Source organism: Scylla paramamosain, chromosome 31 (assembly GCF_035594125.1).
Source record: "Scylla paramamosain isolate STU-SP2022 chromosome 31, ASM3559412v1, whole genome shotgun sequence".
In the NCBI taxonomy this organism is placed as follows: Eukaryota; Metazoa; Arthropoda; class Malacostraca; order Decapoda; family Portunidae; genus Scylla; species Scylla paramamosain.
The window spans coordinates 14076500-14093999 of record NC_087181.1 but is presented as its reverse complement, the minus strand read 5'-3'; the positions used below and the strand labels follow the sequence as shown (position 1 = coordinate 14093999).

The window sequence follows — 17500 nt, the reverse complement described above, 5'->3', positions numbered from 1 at the left end:
GGGAAGTAAAGAAGGAAAGATGAAAGAAAAAAAGAGAGAAAGAAACAAAAAAAAAGAAACAAATACGAGGAAAAAAACGAAGGGAGGGAAGAAACGACAGAAGGAAGGGAAGAAGGAAAGGAAGAAAGGAAAGAGGGGATAAAAAAGAGGAAGTAAAGTAAAGAGAAGGCGTAAGTAAGGGTAAAAGAAAAGGGGGCAGACGATAATGGTCCCCTCAGCACCATAAAAGGAAACTTGGATAAAATAAACTGGAGAGGAAGAGTTAAGGAAAAAATATTGCATTGGGAGAGAGATAAACATAAAAAAAAAAAAGGCGAAGGGAAGGAGGAGGAAAGGAAGGAGGAAAGAAAGGGACGGGAAAGAAAGGAAGAAGGAAGGAAGAAGGAGATAATGGTTCTTCAGGAAGTTCAAGAGGAGTTTGGAAATACATAAATTTTTGCTGCCGAAGGAATGTTGAACTAAATAAAACTGTGATCAATAGTTAAGAAAGAGAACGTTTGCAGCTGGTTTGGGTTGCGGAAGAAATAAAAAAGTGATGGATAGTGATAAAATATAAGTGATACATTGTTAAGAAAAGACGAATGTGAATGTAAATAAAACAGTGATCAGTAGTTAAGAAAAAGAATGTTTGCAGCAAGAATGTTTTGAGTTACGGAAGAAATACAAAGATGAATACAACATAAGTAATGGACTGTTACGAAAAGCAAATGAATGTAAACAAAACAAAATTGGTAAGTTGTTAAGAAGAATGATGACATTTACACAAAGGAGAATGAATCAAACAAAAGTGATGAATAACGTGATACAAAAAAAAAAAAAAACATTTTACATCAAGAATGTTTTGTGCCATCGAATAAATTTAGAAGAAAATGCAACAAAACTGGACGATAATATGAAATAAGAACAACAACCAAGAATACTTTAAGATACTATTGAAACAAAACATAAAAGAAAAGAAAAAAAAACAGAAGAAAAGTTTTGAAAGCATAAAGAGACCGATAATATAATATAAAAAAAAAAATAACACCAAGAACATTTTATGATACGAAAGAAATATAAGAGAAAAAACAAAATTCCAGCAGAAGTACTATAGTGTCTGGCAGCGTAAAGAAAACAAAGGAACATTTTACACCCAAAGGAAATGAAAAACAATGACACAGTGATACTTCCGTGACGTTACTACGAAGAAAGGAGCAATAAAGATGATGAAACTTAATGACATGATAAATACCAGAGATGACAGCCAACGCAAGACATCAAAATAATGAATAAAATATGATGGAGAATAATCAGAGAAGAACAGAAAGGTGAATATTATTTTTAGATAAATAAAAATAAGTAGAAAAGGAGGAATGATAGAAATTGAAAAGTCTAAGATTTTTGTAAGGGAAGAGAAGGGAAGAACAAGAACGAAAGAAAACAACAAACAAAACGCAAGAAGACGAAGAAAGAAAGAGAAAAACGAAGATAGAGAAAAACGAAGAAAGAACAAGAACGAAAGAATAACAATAATAAGGCAAGATGAAAGGAGGGAAGGCAGAGGAAAGAAGAGAGAAGAAAAGAACTTACATATTTCCTCTTTGAGTCACGTAACAAGTACACCTTTGCTTTATCACCAATCAAGGTGTGGAATTACACCTCTTATAGTCAATTGTCGCACACACCACGTGAAAACCCACCTGTAAGAGAGAGAGAGAGAGAGAGAGAGAGAGAGAGAGAGAGAGAGAGAGAGAGAGAGAGCATTTGAGGAGTTAAAAAAGTAGGAAGCGAAATGAACAAAGAAAACTACCTGCCACAAACTTTTACCTGGAGACTAATGAAGCGAAACTGATTGAAAATTGGAAAGAAGGAAAAAAAAGTAAAAAAAATGGAAAGAAAATTAAAGATAAGCTCCTTGCACCCACCAACCCCCCCCCTCAAATCCAGAGAGAGAGAGAGAGAGAGAGAGAGAGAGAGAGAGAGAGAGAGAGAGAGAGAGAGAGAGAGAGAGAGAGAGAGAGAGAGAGAGAGAGAGAGAGAGAGAGAGAGAGAGAGAGAGAGAGAGAGAGAAAACACTCACGAGGAAACAGAAAAGAAAGAAAAAAGAAAGAGAAGTGAGGAGATGTAATGTTGATAGATATGGAAGGCAACAAGAGAAGAGGGTGAGGAAAGAGAGGAGCAAGAGGAAGAGGGAGAGGAGGAGGAGGAGGAGGAGAGGAGAGGACTTCCCAAGAGAGAGGTAAAGGCGAGTGAAGAGGATAGATCGAGCAGGTGAGGTGACGAGGAGATGGACAGGTGAGAGTGACAAGGAAGTGAGGAACGGAGACAGTGAAATTTTAGTGTGTATCGCTATTGTTCTCACCAGCAATGACGTTCAGAGACATAACCACTACCATCACCTCCTCCTCCTCCTCCTCCTTTTCCTTTTTTTTTCTAGGTTAGGTTAGTCTTGTCATGTTACACTCTTAAAACCACTATTGAAAACTCTTAACCCTCATTACAATAGACACCATTATAACCACCACCATTCACACTGACACAAAGCAGCATAAGATAGAAAGCAAACATAGTCACACACACACACACACACACACACACACACACACACACACACAAGTACACAGCGAAGCAAACTAAGCCACGGAAACTTTGAAGACAATTTGCATGGTGATTGTCGCGAGGTGGAGCGCGGCGGGGGGCTTAGCAGGGCGCCCTCTTTAACCAGAGAGAGAGAGAGAGAGAGAGAGAGAGAGAGAGAGAGAGAGAGAGAGAGAGAGAGAGAGAGAGAGAAAGGGGTGGGAGTAAAGAGAAAGGGAACCACAGAGACAGAGAGACACACAGACCAACTAAATGCTCACGCACACACGCACGCATACACACACACACACACACACACACACACACACACACACACACACACACACACACACACACACACACACACACACACACACTCGAATTGCCACAAGGGACGAGGTAACTTTAACTTTAACCAGGGGAGGGCAGAAGTTGATTGGCACGAGAGAGAGAGAGAGAGAGAGAGAGAGAGAGAGAGAGAGAGAGAGAGAGAGAGAGAGAGAGAGAGAGAGAGAGAGAGAGAGAGAGAGAGAGTTACCATGGCGGGGGAGCAAGACTAACACCTTAGAACTTCAAAAACAAATTGTTACCAAAGAAGAGAAACAAGAAGGAAGGAGAGATAGACACAAAGACCAAGACAAGAGAAAAAAAATACAAAACTAACTAAACCGAGAGAAAGACAGAACGAGAAAGAGAAAGAGAGTAACGAAGAGAACAGAAGAGTGAGAAAGAGAGAGAGAGAGAGAAAAAAAAATGAAACTGCAAACTGAACCAATATCAAGGAGAGGCGAGGAATGAGAAACGAAACATGGGAATATTGAAACAGGTGGTAAGGTGGACGTTCTCCCATCACCTGGCGAGTTCCCACCTGCCTCCATCACCACCTGGCAGCCGTCTGTCTCACCCGTGACACCACCTGCACCAATAGACCCGCCGCCGCCTCCTCCGCGACCCACCACGTGAAGGACAGGTGAGGAAGAGGAAGAGGGGAAGACATGGATGACAGAAGAAAAGACATGGAAGATACTACGAGGAAGAAGAACAGGAGGGGAAAGGAAGACGAAGCAAGAGGAAGAGGAAGAAACGAAGACAAGGAATACAAGAAGAGGAAGAAGGAAAAGGAAAGTATGGAAGGAGGAGGAGGAGGATGCATGCAAGAGAAGAGGAAGAATGAAAGAGGCGAAGACACGGAAGACAGAGGAAGAGGAAGAAAGGAATACATGGAAGGGAGAGGAAGAGGGGAACATACGAAAGAGCACAAGTAAGAACGTATACGAAAGAAGAGGAAGAAAGGAGGAAGAAGAGAAACAAAGGCAAGACGAGGAAATGGTGAACAGAAGGAAGAGGAAGACAAGAAGACAGGGAAGACAGTAAGACAAAAATATGTAAAAAGAGAAACGGAAGATAAAGGAAGGAGGAAGGGGAAAGAAAGACAAGATGAACGGGAGGAGGAAGAGGATGAATGAAGGCACGGAAGATGAATAGCAAGGAGAGTAAATGAGGAAATAGATGAAAAAGAGAACAAAACAGAGAGAGAGAGAGAGAGAGAGAGAGAGAGAGAGAGAGAGAGAGAGAGAGAGAGAGAATAATAGAAAGCATGTGTGGAAGAGACGATAAGGAGGAGGGATAGAGAAAGCAAAAGAGAGAGGAAAAGATGGGATAACGATGTAGAGAAGAATGAAAGAAAGAGAATGCTACAAATCTCTCTCCGGGCTCCAGGAAGAGAGAGAGAGAGAGAGAGAGAGAGAGAGAGAGAGAGAGAGAGAGAGAGAGAGAGAGAGAGAGAGAGAGAGAGAGAGAGAGAGAGAGAGAGAGCGGGGAAGGAGGAAGAGAGATAACATTAGCTGTATTTGAATGCATGAGTACTAACAGCTCTCTCTCTCTCTCTCTCTCTCTCTCTCTCTCTCTCTCTCTCTCTCTCTCCAGTTCATAGTCGCATCATCAAACAACACGATTAAAAAAAAAGATTCTGATTCATTTATACACAACCTCGATTTCTCTTCAGGAATAAAAACTATGAAGACTGTGGGAATAAATACTGGAAACGTACACCACACATTCCTTACACACACACACACACACACACACACACACACACACACACACACACATACATTTGCTCTTAGATAATTTATGTGACTTAATTTCTCATCCTCACATTTCCTCTTTTTTAACCCTTTTTTTCCTTCCCAATCCCTCTCTTTCCCTCACTCTATCTGCTGCACACTCCCCTCTCCCAGCCGCTCCCTCACTTCCCCTCACTCTCCCTGACACGCGGAAAAATCACATAAACATCGTGGATTTCAATTTGACAGCACAGATGGAAGATTTGCCACAAAAATACGCAACACAACACAACTACGTCAAAGAGCGAAAGGAAACTCGTCCCTTTACAGAATAGACGCTGCAGACCTCCCTTCTCTCCGTCTTCTGGCCTTGGAGAGAGAGAGATCTGTATTGAACATGACTCACGTGGAAATACCCGCACCGTGAAAGCGAGAGAGAGAGAGTCTACACTTCCTCTCCTTTCCACGTGTCTTACTAACGACCACAAAAGCCTAGAGTTTCCAAGAGAAGTGTTAGTTAAGGACAGTGTTAGAATAGTACAGGTGGATAGTAGTAGATAGTAAATACTGGTGTTTTTCATTCAGCCAGGTGCCTTGAAGTGAACTAATCAAGGAGAAGTGAGAGGACGAGAAAGGAGAAGGAGAAGGAGGAGAAGGAGGAAGGAAAGAGGTACGAGTGTGTTGTGTATGTTTAATTTGTTTCCTCTTGCTTCAGAAATACGATGAATTGCTGAAAATATTGCAGAGTACAAATGGAGTAGAATAAACTAGAATACAGAGAGAGAGAGAGAGAGAGAGAGAGAGAGAGAGAGAGAGAGAGAGAGAGAGAGAGAGAGAGAGAGAGAGAGAGAGAGAGAGAGAGAGAGAGAGAGAGAGTACACCTACACACTCCTAAATTACGCGTGTTTGCAAACCGAGGCTACGAGAGTACTCCACGTTCCCGGGTGGAAGTGTGGAAAGTACTGTGATGGAGGTCTTGTTCATACCGTGAAGCTGGCGTGGTGGTGGTGGTGGTTGCTGTTCCTACAATGATAGTGGTAGAGTTGTAGTCGTGGGGGTGGTGGTAGTAACAGTAGTAGTAGTAATAGTAGTAGTAGTAGTAGTAGTAGTAGTAGTAGTAGTAGTGGTAGTAAAAGTGGTGGTGAATTTATTACTAGCTGTTATTCCTAGAAGAATAGTAGTAGAGTTATAGTAGTAGTAGTAGTAGTAGTAGTAGTAGTAACAGAGTAATAATAGCAGCAGCAGCAGCAACAACAGCAGCAGCAGCAGCAGCAGCAGCAGCAGCAGCAGTAGTAGTAGTAGTAGTAGTAGTAGTAGTAGTAGTAGTAGTAGTAGTAGTAGTAGTAGTAGTAGCAGCAGCAGTGGTAGTAGTAGTAGTAGTAGTAGTAGTAGTAGTAGTAGCAGCAGCAGCAGCAGCAGCAGCAGCAGTGGTAGCAGCAGCAGCAGCAGCAGCAGCAGCAGCAGCAGCAGCAGCAGCAGCAGCAGCAGCAGCAGCAGCAGTAGCAGCAGTAGTAGTAGTAGTAGTAGTAGTAGTAGTAGTAGTAGTAGTAGTAAAAGAGTAATAATAGCAGCAGCAGCAGCAACAACAACAAAAGCAGGAGCAGTAGTAGTAGTAGTAGTAGTAGTAGTAGTAGTAGTAGTAGTAGTAGTAGTAGTAGTAGTAGTAGTAGTAGTAGTAGCAGTAGTAGTAGTAGCAGCAGTAATAGTAGTAGTAGTAACAGTAGAAGCAACATCAGTAGTAGCAGTCATAATATTGGTAGCAACAGTGACAGCAACAGTAGCATCACCAGCAGCAGTAGCAGCACCAGCAACAACACTAGCAGCAGCAGCAGCACCCATGCAGTATACATCATTATGCTCACCCTCCCCCCACCACCACAGGGCCCAAAGGAGAGGTGTAGTAGCAGCTCGCCTTCAAAATTAAAATCTAAATTGCTGCTCTGGGTTTTCTTTTCCTTTTTTCATATTTTTAGAAAGAGACATGTTTATATTTTCATATTCATATTTTCACGTTTTATTTATTTATTTATTTTTTTTTTACTATAAATGAAATACTCTAATATTTCTTTCCACGAATAATGTTTATCTAAAATTCTCAATAAAGTTTTTATTTTTGTTATCTTTTCTTACTTTTCTTTTCATATTTACTTGAGAGAAAACACATTTCATCATCTGCCTAATAAATCATATTACTTTTTCAGATGTTCTCGCATTTTCTTTGTCGTTTTGATATTTACTTTTAATTACGCGGAAAATGTAAGTATGAACACACACACACACACACACACACACACACACACACACACACACACACGTGCGCGCAGACATACAATATAAACAATATGTACAATAAACATACATACAATAAATATCAATCAAACAACTACACTCTCAGAAATCTCCACGCATTTCACGTCAATTTCCTTGTAGTGTCGTTTTTAATTTCAACGTAGATGAAACTAACAATACTTAACTACTCTTTCAAATACTTCAATTTATTCCCTTGTTTGGTAATACTGTTTATTTCCAAAGAAAACGAGAATGCAGGAGATCAAGATAAAATCAACATTGCTTTACTACACTTTCAAATACCATTCATTCATTTATTCTTTTTTCCTTTTTTGTGGTACTGTTTATCTCAATAGAAAACGGGAATACAGGAGAATATGATAAAATTAACATTGCCTAACTACTTTTAAGGAAGGGCAGTGGCTATGTGCAAGAAAGAGAACGAAAAAAAAAAAAATGCCCACAGAGGCGCCAGTCCCCAAAAGAAAGATCAAACACTTCTACATATTTTCCTTTTTCTTTCTTTTGTGGTCTGTTCATCTTCAAAGAAAACGAGAATACAAAAAGAATCAGAAGAAAATTAACATCACTTAACCACTCCTTCAAGTACCGTTTAATCTCCTATTCTTGGCGGTAGTGTTTATCTTCAGCGAGAACACAAGAGAGGAACCGGAGATCATTGACGTGGATCAGCAAAGAACACTTCGATTGGGTAATGAATCCTGAGAGGGCGGTGCGCGATTGGGAGCCTGGCACGGAAGCAATTTTCTGGCTAATTAAAACACAGGCGGTAACATTACGTGCGCGTCCATCCCGCTGAAAGAGCAACTAATTACCGACTACGTGTCTTGAATAAATTAAGGAGCGGATCAAGTATTCAGCGAGGGTTTCATTATGAAGGTCATCGGGAGGAGGAAGATTACAGGAGGATAGGCGTGTACTAGAGAGTGTAATGGTATAGTGGTGTTTGATTAGCTTGTTATTGAGCTTAAGTATATTAGTGTCATGTATTTGTGTGCGTTTGTTTGTGTGTGTGTGTGTGTGTGTGTAGGGGAGTAGTGAGGGTTTCTTCAGAGCTATGGGTGTGTGTGGTGATGGTGATGGTGGTGGTGGTGGTAATGTTATCAATGTGGTCATAGTATTTATTGTAATGATGTCTGCTGCTGCTGCTGCTGCTTCTGTACTGCTAATATACTACCACTACTAGTACAATCACTCTTATAGTTTATTATTATCATTATTGTTGTTGTTGTTGTTGTTAGAGAGAGAGAGAGAGAAAGAGAGAGTGTGTGTGTGTGTGTGTGTGTCTGTGTGTGAGTGAAGCAAGGTACTCTAATTACTAACAGAGGTGCATGAACTGAACCCATTATCTCCCGAGGCTGGTGGCGGGGCGGAGAGAGGCTGTCAGTCCATTAAAGTCCACTGCCATCACCATTGGAACACCCCTGCCGCCCCGCGCGAACCTTCCACCCGACACTGACACGGCGCGGGAGGGAGTGAGTTGCTTGTACCGGCGAAAAATAAATGAAATGAATGAATTAATAAAATGAGTAAGATAGAATAAGTAAGTAAGGAAGTAAGAAAGTCAGACACGGCACATGGGTGAATGAGTTACTTATACCAGAAAAAAAAAATAATAATGACAATAATAAGATGAAATAAGATTAGACAAAATAAACTCATGAAAATATAAAAATACTCAAATCAAATAGATAAAATGAAATAAATGATAAAGTAAACTAGAAAATTTATTCCCTATCTTTCCCTCCCTATCCTCTCCTTGTTTCCTCTTCTCTGTCCTTTTTTTCCTCCATCTCTATCTCCCTTTCCTCCATTCCTACCTCCCTTTCCTCTGTATCGACCATTCCCCTGTCTATCCCTCCTTCAAAGAGAGAGAGAGAGAGAGAGAGAGAGAGAGAGAGAGAGAGAGAGAGAGAGTAGGGGCTGGCGCTGTAATACGCTGGGTGGTTGGCTGCAGCTGGCCATATCAACAGCTGCACCGACAAAATAATTAATTAGAACCAAAATAAATAGTTGCAGTTATGTCTCTTTGCCAGCATTTAAATGACCTTGGGCTGGTCAAGGTCATTTATCATACGCGAGAGAGAGAGAGAGAGAGAGAGAGAGAGAGAGAGAGAGAGAGAGAGAGAGAGAGAGAGAGAGAGAGAGAGAGAGAGTAATTATGAGGTGATACAATATATGCATTTGTTTGTCTTATTGTAGAGTTGGCACACACACACACACACACACACACACACACACACACAAACTCTCTCTCTCTCTCTCTCTCTCTCTCTCTCTCTCTCTCTCTCTCTCTCTGGACCCGAGGAGAGGCAGGGAGAGTAAAAGGAGGAAAAAAAGATACTCATGAAGAAAAGGGAGGTAGGAATGATAGGAATGGAGCTACAAGGAGTAGGAAAAATAGAGAATAGGGAGTAAAAAATGAAAGAGAAAAAAGAGAGAAAAAGGCAGCGAAATAATCTGCTCTCTCTCTCTCTCTCTCTCTCTCTCTCTCTCTCTCTCTCTCTCTCTCTCTCTCTCTCTCTCTCTCTCTCTCTCTCTCTCTCTCTCTCTATTACACTACTTCCCTCCTGGAATATCTACTAATCCAACGAGCGCTCCATTTTCTTTCAATAACAGCAATGTTCCCTTCTATCGTTTTCTTTAATACAGTTCCCTCATTTCTCCTTTTCTATGACCCCTCCAAGATTGTCCTTTGTATTTTCACAACTAATCGGTTTTATCGCCTTTCGCTTCATTCTCTTTCCCCTTCCCTTTCCTCTTATTCTCTGATTTCTCTCTCTCTCTCTCTCTCTCTCTCTCTCTCTCTCTCTCTCTCTCTCTCTCTCTCTCTCTCTCTCTCTCTCTCTCTCTCTCCCTGCTTTGTGTTCGTAAATGAAGTTATGGGAATAATAATGATAATAAAAACAGACTTTAATGGGTAAACTAAATCATTTTCATTTATGCCTCACATTTATTTCGTGGATTCCGTGTTAGTTTATCCGCTGTGTGTGTGATTGCGTAGCGTAAAATGTGGTGATTTATTCCTTCGTTTCATCTAAATTCCTGGTTTTTTATCAGTTTTTTTTTCTAGTTTTCCCTGTTCTCTTCCTATTCATTCCCTTCTCTTTGTTGTCATTTTTCTCAGTGTGTCATGGAAACAGAATTTTATCACTGTGTGTGTGTGTGTGTGTGTGTGTGTGTGTGTGTGTGTGTGTGTGTGTTACGACTCTCTCTCTCTCTCTCTCTCTCTCTCTCTCTCTCTCTCTCTCTCTCTCTCTCTCTCTCTCTCTCTCTCTCTCTCTCTCCATGATCAGCTAATCCACTCTATCTTTTCTATCTCTTTCATGCAGTTCAGTCCGTAAATTTCATCAAAGTCCTTTTAACTTAGATTACTCGTAGTAAAAATGGTCTTCCACTCTTCATATTCGTATTGTTCATCTCTGGTACTCGAGTGAATGAATGAATGAATGTATAAAAAGATGTGAGTGCGCTCCTGTCTGTGTGTGTGTGTGTGTGTGTGTGTGTGTGTGTGTGTGTGTGTGTGTGTGTGGGGGGGGGGGGGGAAGGAAAAATGTAGGTAAAATGTACTTGAAAAAAAATAAAATAAAAGGAAGAAAAGTGCTTAAATAAATGAAAATGCAATTTACGGCTATCCACGTGAAATATAAATGCAGTAGAAATAGATGAAAATGTGTAAAGAAAAGAGAAAATGCCAGAAATTAAGACGAAGCTTCATATCAAAGAAAAAAATATGTTGAAAACACACGACAGACTGTAAATACTTGCCAATGAAAGTGTAATTTTTTGTTCAGTGTTTGAATGGATTGCGATTGTGGAAAATATGAAAAAGGGGAAAAAATAAGTGTTATTATAATAAGAAAAGATATATAAAAAACATAATACTGGATGCAAGAATATAAACAAGAGAAATAGAAAAAAATATATTGTTTTCATAATCGGGAAAAAAGGATGAAATGAAATTGACTAAGGAAATAATAGAAGTAAACAAGTTATTACAAATACAAGAAAAACAAGAAAAGGAGGAAAGTAACAAAATAAGTAATAATTACAAATAAACTGGATGAAAAAGAACGAAGAAAGGGCACAGAGGAAGACAAGAACAACAACAACACAGAGAAAGAGAGAGAGATAGATGAACATACCAGACATAACAATAAATAAATAATAATAATAACAAAAAAAGTATCGATAACACCACCACCACCACCACCATCAACAAAGCAGCCCCGTCAGACAAACACAACATGAAAGCACCAAACAGGCAGTACCGCGGCAGGGAATGGCACGGCGATAACACACAAAAATAAATACAAATAAAGGCAAATTGTTAGACATCAGGGAGGGCAGCTGGACCCAATTAGCGAAGGGAATCTTGGAAGTAAATGGCGGTCTTTGTGATGGAAATGTGGGCGAGCGAGGGAGGGAAGGAGGGAGGGAGTGAAGGAAAGAGGAACTTGGGTGGAGGGAGGGTGATTAGGTAGGGAGGGTGAGTTGGTAGGGAGGGAGGGAGAGAGGGAGGGAGGGATGGAGTAAGGCAAGAAGGGAGAGGGGGAGGAAGAGAGGGAGGGATGAAGAGAGCGAGTGTGGGAGAGGGAGGAGGAGAGGAAAGGAGGGAGAGAGGTAGGGAAGGACTTGGATGGAGAGACAGTGAGAATATAGAGAGAAGAGACAGGAGGAGTAGTAGAGATTGAGAAAACGGAGGAGTGAAGGACGGAGAGAAGGAGCACAGAAGAGATAGTGAATGGAAGGAGGGATGGAGGAAAGACAGGAAGGAGGAGGATTGGAGAGGGATGGAAGGGAGAGTGAATAGGTAAGGCAGAAAAAGATAATAAATAGAAAGGAAAGGGAGGGAAGGGAGAAGATAAGACTCACTAGAGAGAGAGAGAGAGAGAGAGAGAGAGAGAGAGAGAGAGAGAGAGAATCGTTACCTTATTCATTCCTTCAGCTCTGAGCCTTCGTGCCTTCCTCCCTTCACTCCCTACCTCCCCACGTCACCATTGGTCAATAATCAATGAAGAATAATTTTATAATCACACTGGGGAACTCGTAAGACGCTGAGAGAGAACCATAGGGGAGAGAGAACCTATCTACCTTTCTTCTACCCTACCCACTCAGCTATTTATTTTCAGTGTCTTATCAATCTTTCACTTGAGCAGTTCCTGTTGAAAGTCAAGTAAATTAAAATGCACGTCTTTGTTGGATTATTAAGGCTTTTTTTTTTTCTGTAGGGGTAAGTAAGGTTAGAATCGGTGTTGTTAATCTTTCACTTTCTATCTCCCTAATTCCCATAGAAACCTTTTGCATGTTTCGTTAAGTATGGTGTTATTTATCTGTTCATATATTTTCTACGTATGTATGATATGTATGTATGTATGATATGTATGTATGTATGATAATAGTTAATAGTCAAACGTACGCCACGGAATAAGACATTTTACATTACATTTTCTTATGGCTAGCAATTTTATCGGTGTATAATGACTGTAATTATACTTGGTAGTTACAACAGCAGCGAATCTTTCCGAAACCGTGCTATTTAGACACTTATTGTAAGTTCTATTTGTATTTCATCAACTAAATCTTATGATTACACGATACATGACAAAGAAACGACGATATAACAATGAAAAAGCCGGAAAAGAACGAAGAATAAGGAGGAGAATTCCCGGCCAAAACTACACCGGCCCAGCCCTCAGATACCCGCCAATTCTGCCGCTCATTGAAATAAATAACATTTAGAAAACACTTTCCTCCTCCCGCAGCCTCGTTCTCAGGGGTTACACGGAACACTCACCTCCCTCCTGAACAGCCGAAGTGTTGCGAAGGGCTACACGTATCACTAAAAAGGGCAAATGAATTAACGCTTTTCTTAACACCGCACCACACACTCAACAACCCGCCGACCACTGATTTGTTTCCCCCAATGAAGACAATGAATTACTTATTTTACTCGGCTCAAGTTGGTAAGAGCCGAATCAAGCTTAACGCCGAAGCATTATTTTTTCATTGTTGCTTATTTCACGCATTTTTTAAATTCTTATTTTAAATGTGAGTTGTCCCTGCTTTCATATCATCCAATATTTCTTTAGATGAATGAAAAAAAAAATCAAATTACAATAAGTCCTTGAAATTTTATGTATAGAGAATACAAATAACAAAGCATCCTAGTACCGAATCCTCCCAGGCAATAAAGCACTGCTAACACTCCTGCATGAACAGTGCAGGATAACATATACCTTTTATTCAACTAAAATATTATTATGCATCACTAACAAAAAGCCCAAGAATCTAAAGAAAACGTAAATAAAAGCAATGTAACCGAAACCACCCCGCGTCGAGACCTCCTCCTTCACACGTCCTTGAGATCACGTGATAGGAAAACGCGAGCCGGGAGCTTCACTATATTTTGTGAATCCCTTGTGTTAACGCCTTGTCCTTGCCCCTGCTTGGTGCCTGAGGATGCCGGGTACGTGCGTGTGTCCGAAGGCGAGGCCAGGGGGCAGGGAGGAGGCGTAGAAGTGTGAGATAAGGATACAGTCAGTGCCTGGAGCTATGGAAGGAGGCACTACCACTATCACCACCAGGCTGCTGTTCCCCTGGCGGTGTCCTGCGATGTCCTGTGCGCGGGGCGACTATCTGAAGCTCTGGGAAGATAAGTGTTGCTGCCTATGTTGTGTTGTGAGTGTTAGGGGCTTCAAGGGTTTAAAGGCCCGTGTGTGGGATGCATAAAGGCCCGTGTGTGGGGGTTTAAAGGGTCATATGAATGTTTAAAAGGCCGTGTGTGGTGTGTTTAAAGGCCCGTGTGTGGGATTTAAAGGGCCCTGAGTAGTTGTCTAAAGGGTCATATGGATGTTTAAAAGGCCGTGTGTGGGGTGTTTAAAGGGTCGCGTGTGGCGGGGTTTAAATAGCCATGACTCCCCCGCCCCCTGGGATGGACTCGCCTGATTGTAATGTGCTCGTTGTGTCTGTTTCCTCCTGTGTTCCAAGTGTTTCTGGTCCACGTGCTTGTGTTTCCTGCTGGCCAGTGTTAGGTGATGCTCTTGTATAAGTAATTTGTCTAGGTAATTCCCTGGTACTCTAATAATACCGTAATGTAATTAGTTTCACGCCAGATGTTATATTTTCTCATGTTTATTTGAAGAGTTTTCGATTCACTGGCATCCGTGTTTTGGTTGTGAGTGCAAGTGATTATAATAATGGTCATAACACTTAATTGCTCACACAGATAATTTGTCTTATGCTCGTCCAGAGTGTATAAGAGAAAAAGATAAATTTTGAAGCTTATTATTATTGGTCAGAGGAAAGTAGTCTGTGTTAGTAATTGCCCTGTTCTCGTCTGTTAGTGTGTAAAGGTTATGTAATTCAGTTAAACAATCAAATTTAGATCCACTATTGCTATTCTCTGTTGCAATTACACAATATTTTATCGTTTTATCGTCTCCGTGCTCAAGAATATGACCTGTTTTTACACACACACACACACACACACACACACACGTAGGTATACATATTTCTCTCTCTCTCTCTCTCTCTCTCTCTCTCTCTCTCTCTCTCTCTCTCTCTCTCTCTCTCTCTCTCTCTCTCTCTCACACACACACACACACACAACAATTTCACATGTACGTGCGCGTAAGCATTGCAATATTAGCAGGATTAAAGGTTATGCATTTGATTACGTTTAAATTCGGCAAGATATTCATGTGATAATGTTAGAGAGAGAGAGAGAGAGAGAGAGAGAGAGAGAGAGAGAGAGAGAGAGAGAGAGAGAGAGAGAGAGCCTGCCTGCCTGCCTACGAACGACCACTGCTATATTAAGCTATTTCATTTACTATCGGTTTTATTCTAGTGTAGTTATAATCTTTACATGCCAGGTAGTTAATTATCATACACTGCTACTCTCTTCCACCTTCTATTTGATTTATTTATTATTTCTTCTCTTCTTTTTACCGGTCTCTATATTGAGGCTTCTTTGAGAGAGAGAGAGAGAGAGAGAGAGAGAGAGAGAGAGAGAGAGAGAGAGAGAGAGAGAGAGGATATATACCTGTGGACACCTGTGGAAATGACTGTGGGACTGTCACCTGTGCCTGAAGTTAGGTTAAAGTGACGCTCAGTTTGATTTAGTGTGGCGGGTTGCGTGACTGGGAGAGAGAGAGAGAGAGAGAGAGAGAGAGAGAGAGAGAGAGAGAGAGAGAGAGAGAGAGAGAGAGAGAGAGAGCAGTAATGATGTTTTGAGCAAAGTTCGACCAAATAACGGACTGAGTTTAGAATTTTGTTGTTACTGTTATTATTTGTGTGTGTGTGTGTGTGTGTGTGTGTGTGTGTGTGTGTGTGTGTGTGACAGTAGAAAATGATAAAGCACGCGGTAGTTTTATATTAGCAGCAGTAATCGCAGTACCTTGTATGCTATTTTTACCCCGAGTCTGATCTGAATAATTAATCAAGTCGTTTTCTGCTCAGAGTGGCGCGCGTAAATATTTCAGGAAGTGCAAATTTGGGCAAAAGTACCGAGTAATGTTTGATGTGATTCATAACGCATTTCTTCCTGCGTCTATTTATTTTTTTTTTCCAGAACGCCATTCACGAACCGTTAGATATTCTCTGCTTATTTACTCTGCAAGAATATAATTTCGTCACTCACCGGTGCACGGTCTCCCAGGTATTCCAGGTATTGAGTTCTTAACTGTCCCTCCTTCCTGTCTGTTTGCTCTTCATGAACTAATACCTGTTGCCTGATCTTGCTACGCTTTTTCGTGTTGCCTCTGCTTCTTCCTAAACTAACCTAATCTAACCTTACCTTATCTTTTATTTTACCTTACCTTACCTTACCTAACCTAACCTAACCTAACCAAACTTTACCTAACCTAATCTAACTTAACCTAACCTAATGTAGCCTCACCTTATTGTTCTTTTCATTCCTTATTTCTGTACCTTTTCTTATCCTTTGTTCATCATTCTTGCACTTTTCTACTCTTTCATTCATCATTCTTGCGCCTTTTCTACTTTCATACCTCATTCTTGCACTTCTTTCATCCCTCATTCCTGTACATCTTTTATCTCACAGTCCTACATCTCTTCTGCTCTCAAATCCCACCAGTCTTATTCTTCCTCAGCAAACCAGTCCTGCATCCTCTCCTTCAATCCTTCCTTCCTTCTGCCTATCCAACCCATCCCTTTCACTTATCCCAATCTTACATTTCCTACTCAACTCTTCCTTCCCCACCAACCACCACGTAGTTTATCTCTTTCACTCATCTCTCATTCCCTCACTCCCTGTTCCGCTTCGTCCCAGCCCACGCTAGAGTCAGAATGCAAGAGTTGAGGATTCTTTTCCCTCGTCACAAATTCAAACTCCTCTGGCTGCGCTAATAGTACGCCGGTTCTGAGTTGGATATTTTTACTTTGATAAATATGGATGATGGTTGACTTGGTGGCTGGTTTTGGCTAAATTGCCCCTCTGGTTTGGCTCTCTCCGGGAAAGGGAAATTGGTTTTTATACGAAGTTAAATTGTTAGGGAGCAGCAGCAGGAGGAGGAGGAGGAGGAGGAGGAGGAGGAGGAGGAGAAGGGAGGGAGGGAGAGAGGAATATAATAAAGCTTTGGCGTTTATTGGACTGCCGGCAGATGTTGTCAGTGATGCATTCCTGTTCTCGTGGGGATGTGTAAATGTTTCCTTGCCGTTAGAAATTTAGCAGTGATGAGCTGAGCGTTGTCTTGTCTCAGAAACGTCTTAATTTTCTTTTTTTTTTCTATTTGATATTTCTTTGGGATTGGAACTTTTATTAGGGTACTGACGATTGAGGTTAGTATTGTCTTTGTTTATCTTTGTCTCAAATGTGTAGGAAAGCCCAATTTTACAGTAATTTAAATGCAACATATAAAAAAAGATAAATGAAAGTAACAATTGACATGAATAAATAAGTAATAAAATGAAGTAAAAGATAAATAAATTCAACCAAAAATAAGAAATAAAATATACAGTAAAATAAAATAGATAAAAAAAGAACACTAGCGAAAAGTAAATACACGCACCACACTCTGAAGTCCAACAAAAACCCAGGGACACGTTCCAACAAGAAATAGCGAGTCGTGAGTCAGCTGAGCGTGGCGAGCAAAAATTAATCTCGCCGTGTAAAAATTCATGACGCGCTTGTCATTGGCGAATTTGATTTTCACCTGCCGCCACTCAACTCTGTCTTGCCCCAACCCGCCAAACAATCACCAGTGCATTTTGTCAACAACTGGTAACTGGAATGGAAGGAAAAAATTGTCAGTAACTTCTTTTTAATCTATGCCTAGTTTTTTTTTCAACCTGTATTTGTTTACGAACCTCTACCTGCATTAATCTACTCACCTGTCATTGTTATTGGTGCATTTTGTCAATCAGTAACTGGAATGAAAGGAAAAAAAAAAAAAAACAGTAACGTAGTTTTAATGTGTTTATTTAAGTATCAATTATTTTTTATCCTTACCTGTGATTTTTTTCCGTACCTGTGTTCATCTACTTACCTGTCATTATTAGCAGTTCATTTTGTCTATAGCTGCCAACTGCAATGAAAGGAATGATTG

At 40.7% G+C, this 17500-nt stretch overlaps 1 protein-coding gene across 2 annotated transcripts in view; it reads right to left on the bottom strand.

Moving 5' to 3' along the window:
- Positions 1-12884, bottom strand: part of LOC135116333 (uncharacterized) — a 27839-nt gene extending 14955 nt beyond the window's left edge. Inside the window, exon 1 of one of the 2 annotated variants that reach the window (XM_064033687.1) lies at positions 12730-12884. The gene's annotated coding sequence lies outside the window, so the exon portion shown is untranslated. The remainder of the gene's footprint in view (positions 1-12729) is intronic. The other variant, XM_064033686.1, reaches the window with a different exon arrangement.
- Between the last annotated feature and the right edge of the window lie 4616 nt (positions 12885-17500).